At 36.1% G+C, this 27,526-nt stretch overlaps 2 long non-coding RNA genes across 2 annotated transcripts; both read left to right on the forward strand.

Moving 5' to 3' along the window:
• The first annotated feature begins 269 nt into the window (after positions 1-269).
• LOC127841719 (uncharacterized) lies at positions 270-11,433 on the forward strand. The gene is made up of 4 exons (XR_008031282.1): positions 270-613; positions 1,271-1,336; positions 10,026-10,241; positions 10,650-11,433. It is a non-coding gene; the product is annotated as an uncharacterized LOC127841719 (long non-coding RNA).
• Positions 11,434-11,464: 31 nt separating this feature from the next.
• Positions 11,465-22,756, forward strand: LOC127841712 (uncharacterized). The gene is made up of 6 exons (XR_008031274.1): positions 11,465-13,502; positions 15,334-15,630; positions 17,214-17,362; positions 17,848-17,936; positions 19,483-19,627; positions 20,067-22,756. It is a non-coding gene; the product is annotated as an uncharacterized LOC127841712 (long non-coding RNA).
• Positions 22,757-27,526: the final 4,770 nt, after the last annotated feature.

A 27,526-nucleotide genomic window follows, 5' to 3' on the forward strand; every position in this document is an offset into this window, starting at 1 on the left:
GTTTTGCTTCAATTCATATCTTACTCAACAGTCGCATTTCAACATGTCAAACGTTAACACAATAGCTCTGGTACTGAAGTTTATTGTCACGCTTAACTATTGAATCATTGAAATGTATGCATATATTTTAGATGTGTAAAGGCCTCTTTATAGCAACATATGCGTAATACAATATCACTGCAGTATGTTTAATAAGATTATTTAACATTTACAGTAATTCAATATCTTGATGTTACTCTGTTTTGCAGTAGACAAGTGTGCTGTGAGTACCACAGGAGACAGGCTGTACATCATCAGCAGCTGGAACCAGCCCAAGCTTCTCACCCTGGCCAGGGATGGCACACTCCTGGCTACATACACAGAGCCAGCACTATGGGGCTCATATGGTCTACATGTGACCCCTGCAGGCCAAGTGCTGGTCTGTGGATACCTGTCCAACACTGTACTACAGGTGGGCTGGGAGGGAGAGAGTAAGCTGGCTACGCTGGCTACTAAGGAGGATGGAGTGTGGGGTCCAATGTCAGTCTGCTACAGCAGCACAACATCGTCCATCATTGTGGGACAGCAGCTGGGGGACAACATCATGGTGTTCAGAGTGGAATAGTGTGTACATGTATGTATTAGCTGTTGTAATTAGTGATTAGTATTTCAATGACAATATGTTGGTTAGCATACGAACATAGTAGTGTGTGATGTAACAATACAACATTGTGTGTGTAGTTAAAGATACAAATAATTTTTGTGCACATATTGTTATCTGATTACACAATGTGAGGGTTTTTGTTTAAACATTAGATCTAATGAATATTATGTTATGTTATGTTGTCATAAAGTTTGTGTCATTATGGTCCTTAAATTTAGTTATTGTAATCTAAAGTTCTTGCATGAAAAAACAAAGCATTACAACTGAACATGTAATATTTGTACAAAGATGCACATGTACATAGCAACTGAGGCTATTTTTAGACTTTCATTTCTATAAACACCATGCCATGTAAGAAATGTATATGGATGAATACTTTTTTTATAAAATATGAAATTGTTTAAGTAATCTTTGGATGAGTATATATTGATATTTTACCGCAATGTTTACAGAAAGGTAACACTTGATGAAAGATTTATTAATTTGCCATGTTTTATGCTGTTGAACATTTGTTATTGATTTTCATTACGTTTATATAAACGTGTGTGTGTAAATTGCATTTTTTTTAAATTTGTTTAGTCCTAAATATGCATACAAGAAATACATCAAGCTATTCTGCTGCTACAGTCGCTGCTGAGTCAGGACAACGATGCTGAGGATGTGGTGGACAAGGATGACCTGACTACGCAGAAGGTAACATAGACCTTAAAAAAATTGTCAAACCTTTTCTGTCATTTCGAGGAAAAAATGCCATTGTGGTTTTGGAATATTTTCCTGTGAAAAGTCAATTGATTTGGGAAAAACTAATTTAATATCATTCTTTCTAATTTATCAAATTATACGAATAAAATCATTTTATGATAGTACATACATTGTTAGATCTAATTGAAATATGATTGAGATATAATAATTATAATGCAAAAAAAGGGGAACATCACGTCAGGCAATTTACTCATGTTTAGTGGAAAAAAACGCCCCGATTGGTCGTTTTTTATCACATCTTTACACAGTAACATATATGCCAATATTTGACAACAAATGGTGAATGTTTGTGTTTCTTGAAAATTTTGAGCACTTTTATCGTAAATATTTATCAGAATGTCCTTTTAATAATGGATTATACAGGATTATCGGGTAATGAGTAACAACGGTAAAAGTAGTAAGTTGGCAGTAATAGATAAAAAGTATGGTTTCATACGGATGTATTAAGGAATCAATCAAGACGCGATTATGGGTATCTATGCGGGAAAACAATTTTTAGATGGACTATTATACATGTACATGAAATATATATAGTGGAGCTATCCTACTCACCCCAGCGTCAGCGTTTCCATTTCCGTGCCGTCTCTGTTTCCGTTAGCGTGCAAATGTTCAAGTTTTCGTACTACCCCAATTATTTTCATTGTCCCTTGACATATTGCTTTCATATTTTGAATACTTGTTTATCAACATGACCCCAACCTATAAACAAGAGCAGACAACTCTATCAAGCATTTTGTCATAATTATGGCCCCTATTCCACTTAGAATATTCAGCAAATGTTAAAGTTTGTGTACTACCCCAAATATTTTCAATGTCCCTTGACATATTGCTTTCATATTTTGCATACTTGTTTACCATCATGACCCTAACCTAAAAACAAGAGCATACAACTGTATCAAGCATTTTGACAGAATTATTGCCCCTTTTATACTTAGAATATGCATATTATTGATAAATCTATGTTAAACTTTGCGTACTACCCCAAATATTTTCCTATATCCTTTGACATATTGCTTTCATATTTTGCATACTTCTTTACCAACATGACCCCAACATATAAACAAGAGCAGACAACTGTATCAAGCATTTTGACATAATTATGGCCCCTTTTACACTTAGATAATTGAACATTTTGCTTAAATTGCCATAACTTCTTTATTTATGATCACATTTTATTATTACTTTGACAAAACAACACATACCTGAATGACAAAGGTTTCCACCCAAACAATACCCCACGCCCCTACCCAGAATCCCTTCCCCCCCCCCCCCCCCCAAACCTTTCCCCCCCATTTTTTTTTATTATTTGTTTTAAACATCATATTATAAATTACCACACTCAACCACCCCACTCATCCCCCCGTACCCCCCCAAACCTCTCCCCCCCCCCAAACCTCCCCCCCCCAATTTTTGTTTTGTTTTAGCATCATCTAATAAATTACCCCACCCCACATTATACCCCCCAAGTTAAAATTGAGTCTTTTCTTTTATATAGCGTGTTTACAGCACGACTTCATTTACTTGAGGATTAATAACTCAAAACATTCTTCAGCTTGTTGCTTTCCAACTTACCGATACAGAAACCTCAGTAACACAACACCACAAGAGTTTCTTTCATCCCCATGTGGGCGTTGAGTTTGTATAAAGATGTGAGATATTTAGTTAAGCTTTGAATGCCTTGATCTTATAGAGCCTGTTTTCGAGGAGGTGTTAAGTTCTTGATGTGTATACTGTGTTATTGTTTTTTTTTGTCAAATATAGGGGCCAAAATCGGCCCCTTACCAAATGCTTGAACTATGTATTTTTCCCAAACAACTTCCTAAAATTCCCAATTGAAGGTTAAGTAAAAGAAATTTATCACAATACCAAGTTTATATCTCAACCCAACTCTATTTATTGAACCTTATTAAATACAATATTGAAAAACGCTTATTCTCGATTGTATAGTATATGTAAGCAAAAAACCAACAATACCAATGACCCAATTTGTGGTCAAAACACCGAGATTTTCCCTATTAGAAGGACCCCTTCCTTATCTCAAAACTTAAGTTAATTCTGCTTACAGTCTGTTGTTGAGTGTTTGTTCAGGAAACATATGTGCCTTCCTCTGGGATAATGGGACTAAATGCATGTGCGTAAAGTGTGGTCCCAGATTAGCCTGTGTAGTCTGTACAGGGACTAAATGCATGTGCGTAAAGTGTGGTCCCAGATTAGCCTGTGTAGTCTGTACAGGGACTAAATGCATGTGCGTAAAGTGTGGTCCCAGATTAGCCTGTGTAGTCTGCACAGGGACTAAATGCATGTGTGTAAAGTGTGGTCCCAGATTAGCCTGTGTAGTCTGTACGGGGACTAAATGCATGTGCATAAAGTATGGTCCCAGATTAGCCTGTGTAGTCTGTACGGGGACTAAATGCATGTGCGTAAAGTGTGGTCCCAGATTAGCTTGTGTAGTCTGTACAGGCAAATCAGGGACGATACTTTCCGCATTTACGGAATTTTTCGTATATAGGAAGTCTCTTCTTTAAAAAAAATCTGTCTAGCGGAAAGTGTTGTACCTTACTAGCCTGTGTGGCTGTACAGGCTAATCTAGGACAAAACTTAGTGCACAATTTATAAAGCCCTGTTTTCTAAGAATGAGGCTTAAAGTAAGTACCCCTGCAGTCTGTTAACGAGTTGTACAAGATAATACCAGGTGAGCCTTGTTCCGGGATAATAGTGCTTAATGCATTTTAGTGCCATCTACAGAATAGCCTGTGCAGTGGGCACACAGAGTAATATAGGATGATACTTTCCGCTTTTGAGGAAATGTTCGTTTAAAGGGAATTTGTATGCCCCCGGTAGGGTGGCATATAGCAGTTGAACTGTCCGTCAGTCAGTCAGTATGTCAGTCTCTCTGTCCGTCAGAAAAAAAAAATTTAACATTGGCCATAACTATGCAATATTGAAGATAGCAACTTGATATTTGGCATGCAAGTGTACCTCATGGAGCTGCACATTTGAGTGGTAAAATTTCAAGGTCAAAATAATCCTTCAAGGTCTAGTTAAAAAATACAAACCCATGGAAAGTAATAAGCTTTAATGAAGATAATTATCTGACCTGCCAAATATTTTTTAAATACTAAATATCAAAGCGACACAGTAGGGGGCATTGTGTTTCTGACAAACAAATCATGGTAAAAGGTCAAGGTCATCCTTCAAGGTCTAAGGTCGAAAATACAAATCTAAGGGAAGTAATAAGCTTTGAAGGGCGTTAATTATTATCCCCCGCCATAGGCGGAGGGATATTGTTTTGGCGTTGTCCATCCGACCGTCCGGCTGTCCGTCCGTCCGACACTTTTGTGTCCGGAGCCATATCTTGGAAGTGCTTTAGTGGATTTCATTGAAACTTCGTATGAGTATATATATGCATAAAAGGATGATGCACGCCAAATGGCAGTGTACACCATTTGTTAAAAACAGAGTTATGGCCCTTTGTATCTTGAAAAAATGCTTTTTACTACAGGCACTTTTGTGTCCGGAGCCATATCTTGGAAGTGCTTAGGCGGATTTCATTGAAACTTCGTATGAGTATATATATGCATAAGAGGATGATGCACGCCAAATGGCATTGTACACCATCTGTTAAAAACAGAGTTATGGCCCTTTGTATCTTGAAAAAAATGCTTTTTACTATAGGCACTTTTGTGTCCGGAGCCATATCTTGGAAGTGCTTTGGCGGATTTCATAGAAACTTGGTATGAGTATATATCCCGCGCTAGAGGCGGAGAGATATTACTTTGGCGTTGTCCGTCTGTCCGTCCGTCTGTCACTTTTGTGTCCGGAGCCATATCTTGGAAGTGCTTTGGCGTATTTCATTGAAACTTCGTATGAGTATATATATGGATAAGAGGATAATGCACGCCAAATGGCATTGTACACCATCTTTTAATAACGGAGTTATGGCCCTTTGTATCTTGAAAAAATGCTTGTTTGAGTGTCAAATATAATACTCTTGTGTCCAGAAGCATATAGGCGGGGGATATCAATTCAACGAATTTGCTTGTTATATATAATAATATGAAACCATACAACTGAAGTATAATCAAAATGACATTTTATGGTCAAGCCAAGCACACAATGACACTTTTTGGCATACAAATATCTAAGGTATGTTAAGGTTACCTGTGAATCTACAGTCACGGTAGTGGTTTATAATTAATTGCTACTAAAAATAGAGATTTGACAGAGACAATTATTTTCAAGGGAAGTAATTTATATAATAATAAATCTCAGATAATATATATTTCCCTACCAAGAATTTAAGTTATTTTCACAGTTACTGTACAGATTTTGTATTTTGTTTATTTTTAACTTAAACAATTGATTTGTCAAAGATTTTTTATGCCCCCTTTTGAAGAAAAGGGGGCATATAGTGATCGACTGTCCCTCTGTCTGTCCGTCTGTCTGTCTGTCCGTCTTTCCGTCACACTTTGCGTTTAGGTTTCGAAAAATGCTCATAACTTCTATGATCCTTGAGATATAACCTTCATATTTGGTATGCATGTGTATATGGACAAGGCCTTTCCATACGCACAAACAATTTTACCCCTGTGACCTTGACCTTGAACTTAGGGTCCGCGTTTAGGTTTCGAAATCTGCGTTTAGGTTTCGAAAAATCCTCATAACTTCTATGTCCCTTGAGATATAACCTTCATATTTGGTATGCATGTGTATATGGACAAGGCCTTTCCATACGCACAAAAATTTTGACCCCTGTGACCTTGACCTTGAAGTTAGGGTCCGCGTTTAGGTTTCAAAATCTGCATTTAGGTTTTGAAAAATGCCCAAAACTTCTATGTCCCTTGAGATATAACCTTCATATTTGGTATGCATGTGTATATGGACAAGGCCTTTCCATACGCACACAAATTTTGACCCTTGGACCTTGACTTTGAACTTAGGGTCCGCGTTTAGGTTTCGAAAAAAGCTCATAACTTCTATCAAGCGTTTAAAGGGGGCATAAGTCATCCTATGGTGACAGCTCTTGTTTTTAAATGATATAAATATCATTTCTTTCCTGTACTAATTTGTGAATGGTTGGTTTCATTACTTACATGTGGACTTATGTACATAGATACATGATGAACTGTGGCAATGATCTCTTTGATAAACCACAGGCCTTGCTGGTCAGCGATGTCTGACTTGGTCATTTTTGACTGTCTACAGAACCCCCCCCCCCCACGCGGTACGGTGGCATATAGCAGTTGAACTGTCAGTCCATCTGTCTGTCTGTCAGTCGTCGGTCCGAAAACTTTAACATTGGCCATAAGTTTTGCAATATTGAAGATAGAAACTTGACATTTGGCATGATTGTGTATCTCATGAAGCTGCACATTTTGAGTGGTGAAAGGTCAAGGCCATCCTTCAATGATGAAGGTGAAAAACAAAATCCAAGGGAATTAAGTAATAAGCTTTAAAGTGAGATTATTTCTATTACCTGCCAAATGATAAATATAAATTTTATTTCAAAGCGGCGCAGTAGGGGGCATTTTGTTTCTGACGAACACATCTCTTGTTTCTTAACAATAATCAAGTCTTAGTAAAAAAAAGTGTCGTCTCAGGTTAGCCTATGAGGACTCCACTGGCTTATGTGGGAAGACACTATACACATTCATTAAGTCCCGTTTTTAAAGAGCGATGCTAAAGTTAAGTCCGTTTAAGGATTGTACTTATACATTCTTATGAGAAAAAATTTTGTATAACAAACAATATGATTAAAAAAGTGGTTATTAGGACACTGGTGTTTATGTTAATGCAAATTAAAAATAATTGTTAAGAGATACTAATGTAAGCAATGTGTGATTGAATTCAGAGCACTTAAAATTGAATGGCTCTTGTGCTATTTTAATTTTTCTCACAGGGGTGAAGTCTAAATATATCTATATTTTTTTGTAAACGAGCATCCAAACTAGACAACTAATTCTTATATAATTGTGGAAACTTAATTTATTTAAATAAAGAAAGAATGAACATAAAATGCAATAATAAATACAATAAAAATGTATTAATTTTTAATGATATATGAATTATGAAATTTGACTTGTTCACAAATTAGCAGAATAGTAATTTTCTAAAAATTATAATATACAGTCAAAACCTGTTCCCTCAAACTCGCTTGGCTCGTTATTCCGGTTTGCTCGGACTATCCTCGAAGCATCTATTTTTGTATTGCTAAATATTCATATACATTTATGTCAACTGGCTCAAATTTGCTGGGGTCGGATTAATGTCTCATTTTTTTTTTAAGTCCCCGTCACAATTTTCACGTTGTTTTGTTTGCCTGGCTCTTACGCACCTAGGGTCGCATAAAGCTGTTACTTGATTATGAGGACTTGATTAAAGGCTCCCTATAATTTCAAACATGTTATTGACTCAATCGTTAATTGATTTTAGTAAAAGATGACAATCTGGCGTTTTTGTAGATGCTATAATATTATGGCTGGAACGGCTGCATCACAATATGGTTTATTAAACAATCCATCCAGAAGGCCAAAAGCCCAAGTGGACAAAGCAAGCATACAGTGTTTACAAAATATACAGTTTATGATTATACAAAATAAAGTTATACTATATTAGTTAGAGTAACAGTTATAATATGTCAACTTGAAGGAATAGACAATTTTGTATCTATGCGTCAAATATGTCATTCTTAAATAAAAACACATGCAAATAAAGTAATACATGTGTTGTTTAATACTTGGGCGATGTGCATATAATGCTTATATATTGCTTTGTTTCTTAGCGTTATTCCTTACATAATATCATTGTTTGATTGTTTGTGTTACTGTTTTAAAATAGTGATTACTTAAAAATGTCAAGTATATAAATTCTGTTCTTACTGATTCAAAAGAAGAAAGTAGTACGGGGATTAGGCAGTATGAATACTCTTCAACTGGAGATGTAAATCTATTGCAGATTTATGTTAATAAACATAAGCATATTCAGATCGGTTGGATCGAATTCTGGATGGCTAAAACTTTTGTTGTCAGTCCAGGCAAGTTAGAGTCATTGGGTTTCGACTTTATTCAGCAATTAGTGTTTGCATTGTATTTAAACTAAGGAATACACCGGACTAAAATAAATCAAAATTATTGTTCTTAATGAACAATCATAAATTTAAATTAAAAATAAATACAATAAATCTTGTCAAACACATTTCTCAAAACATGTTGATTAAGTACTGTAAATTTGTTATAATTTGTGGTACATTAATTAATGTTGATTTCGTGGGTTTACTGATCCACGAAATTTACTCAAACACATAACAAAATGATCCAAGTAAATTCGTGTTGTTTTTTTTCAACAAGTAATGCACGAATTTACATGTCCACAAAAAAGTGTTTTTTTTTTAAAAACCTCCAAGTGTTATGCCGACTAATATAAATGATTTTCCAGGATCAGGGGTGTAGAATTCCATTCTCTAGCTTGAATTGTTGACCAATATTTTGCATCTGTTTCATCAGTCAGTGCCTTTTTTAAAGTTGTAGTTTTTCTGGAAGGGGCATGATTCTGGGCTATTTTTTCCTTTTTATGGAATCGCAGTTTTTTTTCAAATTTGAGAGTTTTGTGCGTCACAATTTAAAGAAGTTTGTGACTAGAATTTTCGCAATTTTAAGAAGTTTGCTACTCATTTCTTCACTATAATTAAAATTCGAAAATCATTTTTCTTTCACAAAATGAATGGGTCAAAGGATGATACAAAACATGACACAAAACACGTCCTGTGATCGGATTTGGGTTTGTGGGCAATTGGGTAATATGTTTTCAGAAACTTGTGTTTTCCCTCAACATATCAAACAAAGTTTATGATAGCAATTTACTTGGAAAAAAATGATTTCTTGGTTTTGGTTACTGTGAAAATGTGGATTTTTAGGCGTCACCAAAGAACGGGCAAACTAGTGTTGTCAGTGTGTAGTCTTTAAGGGCAAGTGGCCTATAACATAATTTAAATCCAATGTATATGAGCAGTACAATATATGGAAAAGTAAAGTGATACATATAATGAGTACAATTTAGAAACAATGTTAAGAAGATGATTTTCTATTATTTTTTGTTTTTATACAGGAAAAAAACTTCTTTAAAATGGGGCTTAATGCATGTGCTTAAATTGTTGTCGTTGTCCTAGATTAGCTTGTGCAATCCACACAGGCATATTTGGGACAACAATTTCATATGTTAAGGTATTTTTGTTGAAAAGAAATATCCTCTTTATGAAAATCCAGTCAAAAAGTGTCCTTCCTGATTAGCTTGTGTGGACTTCACATGTTAATCTGGGACGACTGTTTGTAATATTTAGGAGCTGCATATTGGCTAATGAAATTACATCATTATGAATATACAGGTTGGTATACAGTGTATTATTAACCAACAATGTTTTAATATGAAATGGTTTGATTATATTAATGTTCGTGCTATTGAGGACAATAAACCAATGAAATGCCAGATTAGAAATTATTAGAAGGAAATTTTGCCTATTACCCGGTAAACACCTTCACAACCAATCAAGAGGCATAGTTTCATATAGATTGTAATATAAACATTTTTTACAAGTTCACATCACCCACTGTGCTGTTGTTTTCAGGACAGCACCACCATTGATATCGAGTTGGCCCAGCAACAGCACCAGTCCAGCCTGCAGGAGCCCCAGTCCAGGATGACCCAACCACTCCCCTGACCCATAGCTCATCATACTTGATATCCGGAAAAATGGGGCCTAATGCATGAGCTTAAATTGTTGTCACAGATAAGCCTGTGCAGTTCGCACAGGCTAATAATGGACAACACTTTCCTCTTAAAGGTATTTTTTGTTGAACAAATAATCCTCTTTATGAAAATCCAGTCTAGTCAGAAAGTACCCTCCCTTATTAGCTGATGTGAATTTCACATGCTAATCTGGGACGACACTTTCTAACATAAGTGATCTGCATATTGGCTTATAAAAATACATCTCTGAAAATGTAGTAAAGATAATAGATATAAATGTACAGATAAGTATAGCATTAGCCAACACTTTTCTTGTTTTAATACAAAATGACTTAATTGTATTTATGTTCATGCTATTAATGACAAGGAACCAATACAATGCCAGATTAGAAATTCATGTTGTTGAAAACCTTCACAGCCAGTCAAGAGGCATAGTTTGTTATAGATTGTAAAATAATTTGTTACAAGTTCCTATCACCCACTGTGTTGTTGTTGTTTTCAGCAGAGCACCAGCATTGATGACTGCAGGAGCCCCAGTCCAGAATGACACTTCCCCTCCCTTGACTTCTAACTCCTCCCCATTGACCTCCTGCCTCAAAAAGTCAGCATCGTTGAACAACTCTGTTCTGCAGGAAATTCTGAGCATGATTCTGTTCTGACAAACGCAATGTCCGCGTCACGTTTTCCAAACATAAGCCTGGGTAGTTTTGTTAAGCTAGAGTTCCGCGTGGGCCTGAAAGGGACAAGTGTTACAGACACGCAAAGTTATAGCAGTAGATATGGTAACGCTAACAGTCAGTTGTTGCTGTTGGACATCACAACAAATATCATGAAGAATGAAAAGTTCAATAACTTGTTCCAATCTTTATGGAACAAACAGAAATTGAACAGGAGGAAATCACGGAACAATAAAAGCGTAAGCTTTCCTAGTGGGATACTTCTGTTGTTGATAGTTTGGACAACAGTAGGGTTACAGACTGCCCCAGATTGTCCTCTCAGCGGCCAAAATATCATAATAGAACAGACTTTTGGCAATGTTACTGACAAAAAAGACAATAATGACTTGGTTGTGAATACCCAGAGCACAATACATCCATGCTGACAAAGAAAGGCGGTAATGACTTAGTTGTGAACACCTCGAGCACGATACATCCATGCTGACACAGATAGGCAGTAATGACTTGGTTGTGAACACCCAGAGCGCGATACATCCATGCTGACACAGATAGGCAGTAATGACTTGGTTGTGAACACCCAGAGAACGATACATCTGTGCTGACACAGAAAGGCAGTAATGACTTGGTTGTTAACATCCAGAGCACAATACATCCATGCTGACACAGAAAGGCAGTAATGACTTGGCTGTAAACACCCAGAGCACAATACATCCATGCTGACACAGAAAGGCAGTCATGACTATGCAGTGAACACCCAGAGCAAGATATATTCATGCTGACACAGAAAGGAAGTAATGACTATGCTGTGAACACCCAGAGCACCATTCATCCATGCTGACACAGAAAGGCAGTAATGACTTGGTTGGGAACACCCAGAGCACAATAAATCCATGCTGACACAGAAAGGCAGTAATGACTTTGCTGTGAACACAGAACACGATACACCCATGCCAACACAGAAAGGCAGTAATGACTTGACTGTGAACACAGAGCACAAAACATCCATGTTGAAAAAGAAAGGCAGTCATGGCTATGCTTTGAACACCCAGAGCATGATGTATCCATGCTGACACAGAAAGGCAGTAATGACTATGCTGTGAACACCCAGAGCAAGATATATTTATGCTGACACAAAAAGGCAGTAATGACTATGCTGTGAACACCCAGAGCAAGATATATCCATGCTGACACAAAAAGGAAGTAATGACTATGCTGTGAACACCCAGAGCAAGATATATCCATGCTGACACAGAAAGGCAGTAATGAATATGCTGTGAACACCCAGAGCACAATACATTCATGCTGACACAGAAAGGCAGTAATGACTTGGTTGGGAACACCCAGAGCACAATAAACCCATGCTGACACAGAAAGGCAGTAATAACTTGGCTGTGAACACCCAGAACACGATACACCCATGCTGACACAGAAAGGCAGTAATGACTTGGCTGTGAACACAGAGCACAATACATCCTTGCTGAAACAGAAACGCAGTCATGACTATGCTGTGAACACCCAGAGCATGATATATTCATGCTGACATAGAAAGGCAGTAATGACTATGCAGTGAACACCCAGAGCAAGACTTATCCATGCTGACACAGAAAGGCAGTAATAGCTATGCTGTGAACACCCAGAGCACAATACATCCATGCTGACACAGGAAAGCAGTAATGACTATGCTGTGAACACCCAGAGCACAATACATCCATGCTGATACAGAAAGGCAGTTATGACTTGGTTGTGAATACCCAGAGCAAGATATATCCATGCTGACACAGAAAGGCAGTAATGACTTGGCTGTGAACACAGAACACGATACAACCATGCTGACACAGAAAGGCAGTAATGACTTGGCTGTGAACACAGAACAAGATACACCCATGCTGACACAGAAAGGCAGTAATGATTTGGCTTTGAACACAGAGCACAATACATCCATGCTGACACAGAAAGGCATTAATGACTTGGCTGTGAACACAGAGCACAATACATCCATGCTGACACAGAAAGGCAGTAATGACTTGGTTGTGAACACCCAGAGCACAATACATTCATGCTGACACAGAAAGGCAGTAAAGACTTGGCTGTGAACACAGAGCACAATACATCCATGCTGACACAGAAAGGCAGTAATGACTTGGATGTAAACACCCAGAGCACAATACATCCATGCTGACACAGAAAGGCAGTAAAGACTTGGTTGTGAACACCCAGAGAACAATACATCCATGCTGACACAGAAAGGCAGTAAAGACTTTGATGGAAACACCCAGAGCACAATACATCTATGCTGACACAGAAAGGCAGTAAAGACTTGGATGTTAACACCCAGAGCACAATACATCCATGCGACACAGAAAGGCAGTAAAGACTTTTGTTGTAAACACTAAGAGATCCATACATCCATGGGATGTGCCACAGACGCAAATTACGCCCACTATTGTGAACAAGGTGCTTGAAGTGAACACGTCTGGATTTGTTATGCGGACTTAGCACTCCAATCCCAAAAGGCCTCGCATTGAATTGATGCAAGAGAAGGCTTTGAAAAATAACAGCAGTTTTGTTGAGTGGTCCAGTACGCCCTTCGACTCTCAACCTGAAGAAAGCAGAACTCAAACTCATCTCTTAGCAATATCAGCAAGGCCAGCATGTCATCACAGCTTCTTGAACTTCAGGTGAGACCTTACAGTGTTAATTATTTTGTTGAAATTGGGGCCGAAATTCAGCCCCATTCTTATCTCAAAAAGTCTATATCCATGATTACTGGCTTAAGTTTTCAATTCATGGTTTCCCGGAAGAAAAAGAATGTTTTGATAGGTTTCAACATCGAGTTAATCAGAACTCAAATTCAGCCTTTGGCAATATCAGCGAGGCCAGCATTTCAGCTCAGCTTCTTGAGCTTCAGGTAAGATCATACAGTGTTATTCATTTTGTCGAAATTGGGGCCAAAATTGAGTCCCATTCCTAATCTTAAACAGATTATTTTTTCCATAATTACTGACTAAAGTTCTCAATCCAAGGTTTGACCCCAAACAATGTTTGAATAGGTTACAAATTCAGTTTGTTTTCTTATGCAGCTCTATAAGTTGAACCTTAGTGCAATTTATCTTGATAGCACTTATTCTATTTTTTTAAATTATGTTTAGCAAAAGCTACAACCATTTTCCCAATTAAATTCAAAACACTATGATTTTTTACGAATTGTCCCAATCCAAAAATGGTTAAAATGAACTCTGCACAGAGCTAGCCCCTAGTTATAGCACATTTTAAAGTTTTTATCACAATAACTGGCTTAATTATACCCCCACAAACGAAGTTTAGGGGGGTATATAGGAGTGAACTTGTCTGTCGGTCTGTCTGTCGGTCCGTATTAAGTGTCCGCTCTCTAATTCAAGTAGTTTTCCATCCGATCTTTACCAAACTTGGTCAGAAGTTGTATCTATATGATGTCCAGGCCAAGTTCGAACATGGGCCTTGCCGGGTTAAAAACTAGGTCACGGGTCACTTAGTGCGTTTTTAACATTCAGCATGGTGTCCGCTCTCTAATTCAAGTAGTTTTCACCCAATCCTCACCAAACTTGGTCACAAGTTTTTTCTAAAGGATCTCTAGGACAAGTTTGAACATTGGCCATTCCGGGCCTAAAACTAGGTCACCGGGTCACTTTGTGCATTTTTAAATTCAGCATGGTGTCCGCTCTCTAATTCAAGTAGTTTACATCCGATCTTCACCAAACTTGGTCTGAAGTTTTATGGAGATGATCTTAAGGCCAAGTTTGAACATGGGCCTTTCTGGGTGAAAAACTAGGTCAAGGGTCACTAAGTGCGTTTTAAAAATTGAGCATGGTGTCCGCTGTTTTTTGTAAAGACGACATGCAAAATATTATGTGTCAATGCGGCATGTGGGGGTATTCATCACGTCTGTGACAAAGCTCTCGTTTGCTTATTTTACTAAGTTTAATCACTATTTTGAACTCACATCTATTGTTTCTTATTAAATGCCATACAGTTGTATTGTCACACATTTAAAGTTGTTAAGTCTCAGGTATAAGTCATTAACTGTCACATTAAAAGGTGTGCAGACTCACACTTAAATATGTAGATTGTAACATTTAAAGTTGTGCTGTCTCACATTTTAAATTGCTGAGTATCACATTTAAAATTATGTAGTCTCAAATTTAAAGTTCTGTAGTCACACAATTAAATGTGTACAGTCTCACATTCTAAATTGCTAAAGTAATGCCTGTTTTTGATTTACAAAAAATAAATATGACACCTTGCTACAAACCCAAAAATTCCAATTTCAAGTTGGTGCGCGTAAAACATTGATACTACGTTATTCTGAGTTCTAATTGGTGAAAAATTATTTGCAATATTCTAAATATCAATTATAGGCACGATGTTTGGCATTTAAAAAACAGGTCTGTAAAGTAAGGTGTTGCAAGGCTTATTCATGTGTCACTAAACAATCCGTTTCCGTTTTTAGTTTACTTTTCATTTCCTTTTCAGTGAACTTTACTAGCAAACATGACTAACGTCATTGAAGTGAAAGTCGATGACAACCCCCTTCTTGCACAAATACTGCAACTCGCTTAAGAAATTCAGCATGAAGACGTCTTGCGTCAGACTACCAAGCCTCCTATCAATATCTCCTCCCATGTTGGCTACATCAACACTTCCAACAGCAGAGCCTTGGTGAGTTCGACTTCCGTCTCAGCATCGATGTCGCTAAGCAATAATTGGATGATGGGCATCGACAAATTAGACCGGACAAGTCGCTCGAACTGAAACGATCTGATCCAACAGGTAGAGCAGGCGTTGCGTGACACGTCCGTTAATGTGACTGACCTCGATATGTTGTTCTCGAATAATGTGAACCATAGGCCTGGAGAGCAGTATGCGATTAACGCCATTCAACAAAAGTTGTTGTTGGAATTCTCCGGTTTGGGGTGGCGACTTCGGCGTCGGGACTCACTCCATCTCTGTCTATGGCCCAGTCGCAGCAGCAGCAACAAGAACAATAAGTAGTATCGTAGCGGTGTTCTGGGATATGAGGCTTCATGTATGTGCTTAAATTGTCATCCCAGATTAGCCCGTGCACACTGCACATACATTAAGCCCTATTTAAGTGTCATCCCAGATTAGCCTGTGCAGACTGCACATACATTAAGTCCTATTAAAGTGTCATCCCAGTTTAGCCTGTGCAGACTGCACATACATTAAGTCCTATTAAAGTGTCATCCCATATTAGCCTGTGCAGACTTCACATACATTAAGTCCTATTAAAGTGTCATCCCAGATTAGCCTGTGCAGACTGCACATACATTAAGTCTGCACATACATTAAGTTCTATTAAAGTGTCATCCCAGATTAGCAATTGATCTAATATAGTTTTGTCCACGTTTCGGCTGAAATTCAGCCCTTGAACCAAAAGTTTATCCTTGCCTACAAAATCCGCTGTAATAGACTTGTTAATTTTATTTAATTTTAGAAAAACAATTATTTTATTGACTTCAGCACATTATACAATTATTCCCTTCAATATTTATTATACGCCCGTCTATGACGGGACGTATTATGGTATACCCAGCGTCCGTCTGTCCGTCCGTCCGTCTGTTAATGTCGTACGCTACGTCAAATATCCTTCGATGGATTTTTTTCAAATTTTAACACAATCTTAATATTGATAAACCCTGATCCCCTTTCGTTTTTGACGGAATTCTGAATTGTCGTTCCAGAGTTATGGGACTTTGTTCGTCAAAATTTCGTGATTTCATTGAATGTCCTACTGTAGCTCAAATATCCTTCGATGGATTTTTTTCAAATTTCAACACAATCTTAATATTGATAAACCCTGATCCCCTTTCGTTTTTGACGGAATTCTGAATTGTCGTTCCAGAGTTATGGGACTTTGTTCGTCAAAATTTCGTGATTTCATTGAATGTCCTACCGTAGCTCAAATATCCTTCGATGGATTTTTTTCAAATTTCAACACAATCTTAATATTGATAAACCCTGATCCCCTTTCGTTTTTGACGGAATTCTGAATTGTTGTTCCAGAGTTATGGGACTTTGTTCGTCAAAATTTCGTGATTTCATTGAATGTCCTACCGTAGCTCAAATATCCTTCGATGGATTTTTTTTCAAATTTCAACACAATCTTAATATTGATAAACCCTGATCCCCTTTCGTTTTTGACGGAATTCTGAATTGTTGTTCCAGAGTTATGGGACTTTGTTCGTCAAAATTTCGTGATTTCATTGAATGTCCTACCGTAGCTCAAATATCCTTCGATGGATTTATTACCTTACTACTTCATTGGCGAACGACGGGCGTATCACGCGCTCATGGCGCAGCTCTTTATTTAAGTTCCTGAATTTTGTTTTAAGAGCCGGTTCCTACAGGATTCCATGCAATAGATCGTTACCCAGATGAACAACAGGCTGTCTGGTAAGCTGGGCCCGGATAGGTGCAGCCAGTCTAAAGCTGGGGCTCCAATCTTTCCTGCCAAGTGGGCTGATATTACCTCTTCTACAAGGTACATTGGTCCTGTAATTTACAGTGTATAATGTGCAGTGTGTTACTACTCAAAATTTTATTTCAATAGTGTGTGCGTGTTATACATCGGTAATACTCTATCCTTGCTGGAAACTTAAACTTAATTCATTACGTAATTGTAAATATTCATAATAGTTGCCTTTTTGTATTGCCTTGAAAGGGTGCAGGGGGGAGGTCGTATAGAATTGTAGAATTCTCTCTGTCCTTCAATTCTTCCTTATGTCCGTCCAACTCTTTTGGAGTTACACGTAACTTAATGCAGATTGGTTAGATATGGATGAAAAAATTTTGTATCAAGTGTACAGAATATAGTAAACTGTGTGTGTGAAGTGTTTATTGTATACCTCATTTGTATCAAGAGCCTTCAAACATAATGTATTTCTTATATTATTTAATCTAACAACATTGATTGACCTCCAATATAACTGATGCTATTTCAAAATGCATTAATTATTTGGTTTACAGGGACATATGTCAGTGATGTGCAAAGAGCTGGTTTTCTGTTCACAGAGAAAAATCCTAACAACTCCAACTCCGCCACTACATCTCGATAGGTAAGTCCCCTAACCATTGCAAAACGTACACTGGGGCACCAGATCACTGGGATATTAGTCGTCTGTTTACATTCTGCACAGTATGCAACCACAGCAGATTTCCCTCACAGGTACCCAATAGAACAAGAATGGGATTAATTGTTTGATATGCACAGTTCTGTGGTCTGAGCAGAATTCTACCTGGGGACCTTTCGATTCCTAGACCAGCATCCCACCACTTGACTAAGGTCCCACATTAATACAGTATTACGCAAAGACATGATATCTGAGCTAATTTCATGTATTTTTTTAAGTATTGCCAATGTAAATGAAATATTAGGATATTTATTACACTCGGGGATTAAGAGAAAGTCCCTTTCCCCCATTGCTATGCACCTGGTGAACATATTTGTTTCTCTATAACCACCTGTGAAATAAAGTTTAATAATATACTTTAATTAACTCAACACATATTCTCTGTTGATTTGAAATGATTGCATTGAATGTCTATATTACTTTCAGAAGCTTTCCATCTCTGAAACGTTGTTGCCACAAAATTGGTTCTGTTCAAATCTGTTTATGTTGGCTTAGCAATATGGAAGGCAACGGTTAACAAAGACAATTTCTACAGAGCTCCAGATAAGGGTCGTATTTTCGTAATTACGAATTATTTTCAAGTCCGTTACGTATTTATTTTAAAATCTTGTCGTACCATTAAGAATTACAAAATCAAGTTACGAATATTATTTTAACATGGGTTCGTATCGATTTTTATTAAGTTCTTTTCGCGTATTAAAGATTTTTGCGGTGCTTATATAGAATGGTTATCGGGTTTGTTTAACAAAGCGCATTTTTTCCAATAAAAGCGGCGTATACAGTCTATCTGTCAAAAAACAATGGCGGCGCCCAGAGAGCGTCCTAAAAAACTGCAAAGCGTCCGAAAACACGCTTTTAACATATTGTACGCAAAGTGAGCCGAAGTTAAATGTTTAGAAAGACATTATAGAAAAGATCTTATACGATGTTGTATGTTCAGTTGCCGACACAGTCGGAAAAGCTAAACAAAAAGGCGACACGACGGGTCCAAACTTAAACACAAAAAAACATTGAACGAGTGGAAGGGACAAGACCCATGGCTAATCGTTGAAAAGATTAAAGGGGAGACCCGTTTTAATTGTGAAATAGGTAAAAATTCATCCAAGGCATGCAATCTAAGCACAGTTTGGGCATATGAAGGTATTTGAAAAATAAAATTGTATAATACTGAAACGACACTGTTGAACTCGTATAAATAAAGTTGCTAGTATGTTTATCTTGATTTTTTTTGCATGAAAATAACCATTATTATTTATTTTTAGGTCATTTAGAAAAAATAAGAATTATTTTCCAAAACTTAGTAGTAACGTTAAGAATAAAATTTCAGAGTTAAGAATTCTTTTTAAAAATCTGGTAGTAATTTAAGAATTTCACAAAACCTTATCTGGAGCTCTGTTTGTATAATGCAAATAATGCTTGACATATTTGCACAATTATCTGTCAAGTTTGACACACAATCTACTTTTTCCAGACAACCCGAATATCAAGGCGTTAAGTTTCTTCTGGATGCAGTTACAGTCACAGCTTTCAAGCCAGCAACTGTTGATTTATTGAGATTTTCTCCTCTCTATGTTACCTGACCTGCTGCCTGTGAACATCCTGCGCATTGAACCTTTGTGAGTTTGTGAGACGTGTGTAGGCTTTTTGTAAATACCTACTTTCAGAGACAGTTTAAGGGAACACTGGTCAGTCTAAACGTTTGTCCGCCTGTCAGGTTGTGTGGCATATATAACCTCAAAACATATTTTTTAATTTGTTATGCAACTCGCCAAACATGTTAATCAGCATGTGGGCGTGTACTGTTGTGTATTTTATATCAGCTTCCTTTTACATTAGTTGAATTGGAGATAAAAAACTTTTTTTCATTACGTGTTCATATTATTTTGCCGTAAATATTTAATAATTAAGGAATATATCTCGGACCACCTATCTATAAATTCAAATCAAAGAAGCTTAAGACCATATGTCAGTTTTGTTCTTTTTCACTGCTTTCCTAAGTAACAAAATCAGAATAATGAACTGAAATTTACATTAACATACCTTCCTTTATTTCAGATCCCATTCGATGTAATTAAACCGGCCAATCAAAAAGACAGCCTGTTACAGCACTTGTCATTAGATTGACGCCATGCATGCCTTTGAAGATCATTTATACATACAATTTAAGCATGATAGTCAATAAGTGCCTGCGTTTGCTTCTTAAACGACCCGCAGTCCTGAGCATTTACGATGGAATTCCTCATCTTGAAATATTGGGAAGGCAGGAAAACGCCTGTCACTGTTAAGACAAAAACGAGGGAATGACAAAGAACAATAAGACCAGCCAAGTCCTGTGATCAGCCAAGTTTTAGGATCAGCTTAGTTCTGTGGCCAGCCAAGTCATGCGACACGCCAAGTGTTTTTACCAGCCATGTCCTATGACCAGCAGCTTTGTCTCGTGTGTACAGTCTGATTGTATGGGAAGAAAAATCTACATTTCATATTGTATGGGTATAATGATACTGACAGTAACCTTGATGATTAAGTATTTTGTTATATATTGGTGAATAGACCAATATGATAATGGGAAACTCAGTAATAGCAGTAATGTAACATTTTATTTCAAGAGCAAAATAATGCAAGTACTACTATTTTGTCTGTATTCAGAAACTGACTCTATATAGCTTTATCCTGATTATCGTAAACAGACAGACAAAAATATGTTACAATTGTTTTTTTTAAACATTGATTTTAAGCCTTCACAAACTTGTTTAAATAATGCTGATACCTTGGACAATATTTAACTTATTTATTGTATAAACAAGACATGCTTATTTTTAGTTTTTACCTATAAAATAGCAATATGTGCTAGGTAAAATAATTGATCAGAACTATATCATAGTTGTGATGCTTCTATTTTGATATGTCTGTCATTTTGTCTGTGCACATTTATCATCAGTTTGCTCTTTTGAGGCAGTATTTTATCAAGAATTTCATGTAGTGATGTAATAGTAAAATATCAAATAATAATTTGATTTATTCAAACTATATTAACCTTCTGTTATTATCAATTTATTTATTGACAACAGATACTTTGTTTAATATTAACAATAATTAAGCGCGTTATAAAAAATGTGTGAATGTACATGCATAATATTGTATAATTAATGAACACATTCATGGAAAAACAATTTAAATAAAGGAAAATTTAGAAGTGCATCTTAATTGTAATGGAGTTTGTTTAATTATTTAAAAAGTATGCTTTCATTGTTGAAAATATGATAGTAATTCCTCTACAAGTAATTTTGTTTCAAAGTGATTATTTTCATGAATAATGATCCTAGATATGGTTGTAGATTGTTCTTGTTGTATCATATACTGACATGCTCATCATTTGTGTTGACATTTGCATTCTAGCATTAAAAGTTCATTATGCTTTAAATATTTGTATGTATACATTTGCGACCAGCTTTTCTAATGTAATAAGTGAATAACGTAACACAGATTACTGTGTCACTGTATATAAGTTTATTTTGTCGTTTGTAAATAGATCAACTGCAAAGCTAATGTTTTTGTTTGTACATTATTCATAAAATGTTGCCATTTCATACAGATACATTCACTGTTTGAATTCATTTGTACAAAATTGTTTCATATTAAACATCATTTTCATATCAGGCAAAAGAGAAAAAGAATTGCTTTGGATGAATGAGCGCATTAACCTGTATAGTAAATTAAGACATGCAGAATATCAGATTATTAACATAAGAATATACTTTAAGCATTAGAAACACCTTGTTTTATGTCAAGCTGTTCAGTTAATATAATTAAGCAACTATTATCTGGAAATTTGAACGATTTAAGGGAGAGCAACTATGATATACTAAATAAAATTCGTCTCCCTTGTTAGAGTATAATTGTACCTCTCAACGTAACAAGAACATTGAATCTTTTTTTTTTTTTATTATTCCACACTATAAACTTTATACTATATTCATTCAATAATCACTAAAGAAATATGGTTTGCACCAGTGTTTATTTCTATGCGTTATACCAGATTCACCAGTATGGCATCAATTAAAAGTCGTCATATTTAAATTGCCAAAATTGGCCATACAGTGCTAAAAGTTTGGTATTCTGACTATTATAAGTGCATGTTCTCATACAATATCACATTGTATATTTTAACACTGAGGCAATATGTGTTAATATATTAATTTTTATTTATTGACTTGTTGTTGCTTGGTAAGGTGTCTAATTTTGAATTGTAGCTGTTTATTGATTGTGACTATTTTCCAATTGTAAATGGTTGCTTTTAGTTGATTGTTTACAAGTTTTGTAAAAGCTGTTTTCATGTTGACCGCTCCACATTAAATGTCGTTGACGCGCATTCACTGCGGCCAGGTTCCGTAAAACTCCCAACAAATCTGATGTCTTATGATTGGATTCCATACACACGTGGTTGTTTATACTCAGCTTGCTTTGCATTAAACATGTCTGCTTTGTTGTTGAACAATTATACACAGCTTTTTATTGAACAAAATTGTGTATTATTTCAAATTTTTGCTTTCGATTTTTTATTACCAACAAAAATATATTTTGTTTATTTGTATGCATATTTAGCTATAATAAAATTGTTTCTATAATATATAAACAACCTATTTATAAGCAATAAACTATATTGGTAAAAGTAGATTTAAGGTTCAAAATCATGTCTTAATTTGTTCGATTATTCCAAATTTAAATTTTGCAAAAAATTAATTTGTTGAATAAAGAAAACTTTATGCAACGTACCACCAGATCTTTTAACCATTGATTGTGTATCACTAATGATCAGGACTTAATCAGGAATTAATAATTGCCTATGCACGGTTATAATGTTTGTGTTATTGAATTGAATCATTTCTGTAGTTTGGTGCACATTAATTGTTGTTGTTTTTTTAAGACATAGCACATGTCATATAATATAGTATCATTGTAGTTTTAGTATGTTAAGGGATATAATCATGTTTATGTATGTGATTTGCTGATCCATTTCTTGTTGTTTCACTCCATTTTATGTATATAGCCATGCATAGACCAGGAATATTGTTGTACTGTAAAAAAATGTTGTGATAGCAAATAAAAAATGTATGGTAATTGTTTCCTCACTTCTATATAAATTTCCCTTTTGACGATGGCATATTGTGATTTGGTCTGTCTTTCCGTTTTTTCGTTTGTCCCCATCATACTTTGGTCAGACTCGGATACCTTTCAAATCCTTAATAACTATTCTGACAGATCTTCACTTGGGGATTGTTCTTCATGCAGATATTATGTATGTCGCTCCAAAGACTTGTTATGTTGTTCCCACGATTAATAAGGTAGTGGGAACGAGATAACTTTGTCATGAGAATGAAAAAGCTTACCCGTGGGAATTAGAAAGTAAGTCCATTGAATGACGTACTTAATCATGGGAACAAGTCACTAATTCATGGGAATGACAAACTTAAAAATGTACACGTTAATCTGTGCACACGTACATTTCACGCCATGATTGGTATTTTCAGTAGACGAAGCCCACTCCTATTGAGAGTAGGTTAAGTATGTCAGGCAGAACGTTTTATAAAATATGTGATTTTTTATATGTACTTGATTCAATGTGGCACTTTAGGATTATTTAAGACAAATGTTGACCACTATCTGAAAATGTATTGCGAGCAACATTCTCAGGCTAAATGAATGAGAGAAACATGTGTTCGTTCTGAAAATTTGTTTTCGTTCTTAAAGCTAACATCTAGTACACATTTATATGAAATTTTATTTTTCGTATCAAACATATTTACATGTCATATCTTCCAAGTCAGGGGATTATAGTGATTTGGTCTTGCCTGTCATTCTGTTGAAATGTAAAGTATAATTGCTGAAGTGATGAAATGGCACACATATATATTCAACACAATACAAACTTATATCAAACATGCATTTATTATGTTGTTTTAATAAGTTAAATTATATTTTAGTCCAAGGTCGTTAAATGGTTAAACAATATGAATCACTGTATTTACGTTGGTCAAAAAGAGATGTACATTATACACCATAAGAATTTCTTAATCTCTAAACAATCGACAACAATGTTTTGTGAAAAGAATGCTGACCATTTGATAGCAAAATATTGGAAAATCGCGTGACCAGTAAATGTAAGTATATGGCTACAAAGTACAAACCGGCATAAATGTTTCGTAACATGCTAGAGCGAACATGACAGACGTAGTCGCATCTGGTTTAAAATAATTTGTTTGAAAAAGTTAGTGAGGCGTGATCGATGACATGAAGACCTTCTGACAACGACTGCAAACGTACTCTTAAATGCGTATTCACATGTGAACAATATTACTGTTGTTGTTGCACTACTTCTTATCTAACAAGCAACCAAAATATTATTACAAAATTACACTAAAGAACACTAAAATACATGCATTTGTATATTACCATACGTTTTTTTTCACTTGAAAGACGCATAATTGTCGCATGAAATGTGTGATATCATTGTCAAACCACACATTAGTGTCAGTAGATAACATTATACTACGGGAGCGCACATCATATGTGTCCTCACATGCCTTATTATGAGTATATTTCTTCACTATCAAAATATAAATCGTATGTTAATATTTGATTTAAATGCAGTTTTCTTCGACACATTTAAATCACACTTGCATAGCCGCGCCATGCAAAAATGGGTCTTATGCGTTTCGTTCAGGGTATCTTAAACCCAACATGTGCGTTTTTCGCAGTCTGGTCGGAGGCGATGCTATTGGCTATAAATTCACTCAATGGGCTATATATAGGATTTGCGCATACGAAATAAAGATTCATTTTTGCATGACGAGGGTCATTAAAAATCTCATTGCGAATTGTAAATGGCACATTTTAGCACAATGCTTTTCGATACAAAATTGAATTCAAAATAGCAAACTTGTAAATAATGGCGGCCTATCCAGGCGTTCAGGAACAATTTCCACACGTGCTGACCAAGTACGGCATATATTGTGGTTGGATAATTAAACGATTTTTCTCTTATCGTGACACTTTACTATTTCGGTAATGTATGCTTTCTCATCTTGAAAGCAAAGCTGTTTTTATCGAAAGTCAATTATATATTCACGGGACGATTTAGTGAACGAGTACTGACACTGAAATTCTGGGAGATAGATGTTAACGCGTAACTGGGCCACAATTTGTGTCGTTTGAACATACAGTAGTCCGGAATTCATTACACTGAACAGTGCTACATCCTTTGCGCTGAGCACAGACATAGTAATGTAGCAAAAGTTCAGAGGTTTTATCTCGAATCAGCCTATGAATTATTCGAAAATATATATGCGTGTCTGCTGGCGTTATGTAAAAGTCATTTAATGTGAAAAGCTGGGTAAACAGCTTTGCCGAAAAAGCGCATTAGTGCTCTATACCTATGTTTAGGTCAGAGTTGTTGACACCGTGTGAACTGCTAGGGTACGAGTAAGGCATAGACAACAAAGTACGGGTCAAAAGGGCTGTCTTTATGACTACCTAATTCGTGAGTAAAAAGTATTGCTCGCATATTTATTTTCATCAATTATCTTATTGTATGTTTTGAATATGTATATTGTGTCAAAAATTAATAGTTGTGTGCAGGGAATTTTCATCATAAAATCATATTCTTAGTGAGATAGGTATTCGATATTCCCAAAGATTATTAGTCCCAAAGATGTTTTGATAGTTAAATTTACCTTAAATTTACCAACGATTTATACAAACACGTATATGTTTGTAGGAGCCAGGCTGTGTATTAGTGCCGTCTCAATAGTTCCCCCACCACTTGGAAGAGCATTTACCGATTTGCCCTAATTACTCGGCCGTGTCGGCCTAAGCATTTAAACTACAAATACATTTATCTATGATTTTCCGAGAAATACCGATAAGTTCCGATTTACAAACTTCATGTACAGTTCCTAACAATGGCCGACGCTTGTGTTTACAAAATTCCTAAACACATATATTGTAAATAATGACGCAGTGTGTTGTTGGATTATTACTTATTATTAAATTGCAAGGTAAAACTATTTTAACTACTATAATATCGGATTTGTTTAATATAATAAACATGTTAATCAATATAGTTGCGTCACAAAATCGGAAATAAATTTGATGTGGTCGCAATTTTATTGACGCTGATTTTCCAATTGTCTGTATTTTTTACCCGACTTATGAAGTGAACATACACAAAATGTCACATTTTCGAACCATTTTTATACCCCCGACTTATGAGCGGGTAGACCTATGACTGCATTTTTACGGTATTTGGTTGATGCACATAGATCATTTACATTACATTCATACATGCTATGCATCATTTATTGTTATAATTGTTATAATGTATTGTGGATTAGTCTTAAATAAACTGATAAACTGTTTAACAGTTTACATGAAAACACAATCGAAGTTTGCATGATGTTGAGGTAAAGCGATACTTGTTGATAGAAAACCAACGGTAAATTGAACGCGAAGTGGCCCTGAATTTATTATAGTTGTTTTTCTTTATACTTGAAGCAATGTTACCATTACTTTAGAGTAGAACACGAATCGTTGAAATGATTCAACGTGTACATTTGACTGCTTGCACGGACCACACATTTGTATTCACTTGTGCCGCGTTCTGTGAAACGGGGCTTAGGCATGTCCGAACGGCCTAATAATTAGGGACGACACTTTTCGCTTTTATGGAATATTTAGTTTGAGGAAAGTCTCCTTTAAAGAAGAATCCAACTGAGGCGTAAAGTGTCGTTTCTGTTTACCCTATGCGGACTGCTTACGCTAATCTAGGACGACACTTTACATCACGCATAAAACCTTATGTTTATCATAAGCGAACTTCTTACGCTAATCTGGGACGACACTTTACGTACATGTATAAAACCTTCTGTTTACCATAAGCGAACTGTTAACGCTTATCTGGGATGACACTTTACGCACGCGTATAAAACCTTATGTTTATCATATGCGAACTGCTTACGATTATCTGATATGACACTTTAAGTACATGTGTAAAACCTTCTGTTTACCCTATGCGGACTGCTTAAGCTAATCTGGGACGACACTTTACGTACATGTATAAAATCTTCTGTTTACCCTCTGCGGGCTCTTTACGTACATGTGTAACACCTTTTGTTAAACCTATGCGAACTGCTAACGCCAATCTGGTACGACATTTTACGTACATGTGTAACACCTTCTGTCTACCCAATGCGGACTGCTAACGCTAATCTGGTACGACATTTTACGTACATGTGTAAAACCTTCTGTTTACCCAATGCGGACTGCTAACGCTAATCTGGTACGACATTTTACGTACATGTATAACACCTTCTGTTTACCAAATTCGGACTGCTAACGCTAATCTGGTACGACACTTTACGTACATGTATACAACTTTCTGTTTACCCTTTGCGGACTGCCAACGCTAATCTTGGACGACACTTAATGTACATGTATAAAACCTTCTGTTTACCAAATTC

The sequence above is a fragment of the Dreissena polymorpha genome, chromosome 8 (genome assembly GCF_020536995.1).
Source record: "Dreissena polymorpha isolate Duluth1 chromosome 8, UMN_Dpol_1.0, whole genome shotgun sequence".
NCBI classification, from domain to species: Eukaryota; Metazoa; Mollusca; class Bivalvia; order Myida; family Dreissenidae; genus Dreissena; species Dreissena polymorpha.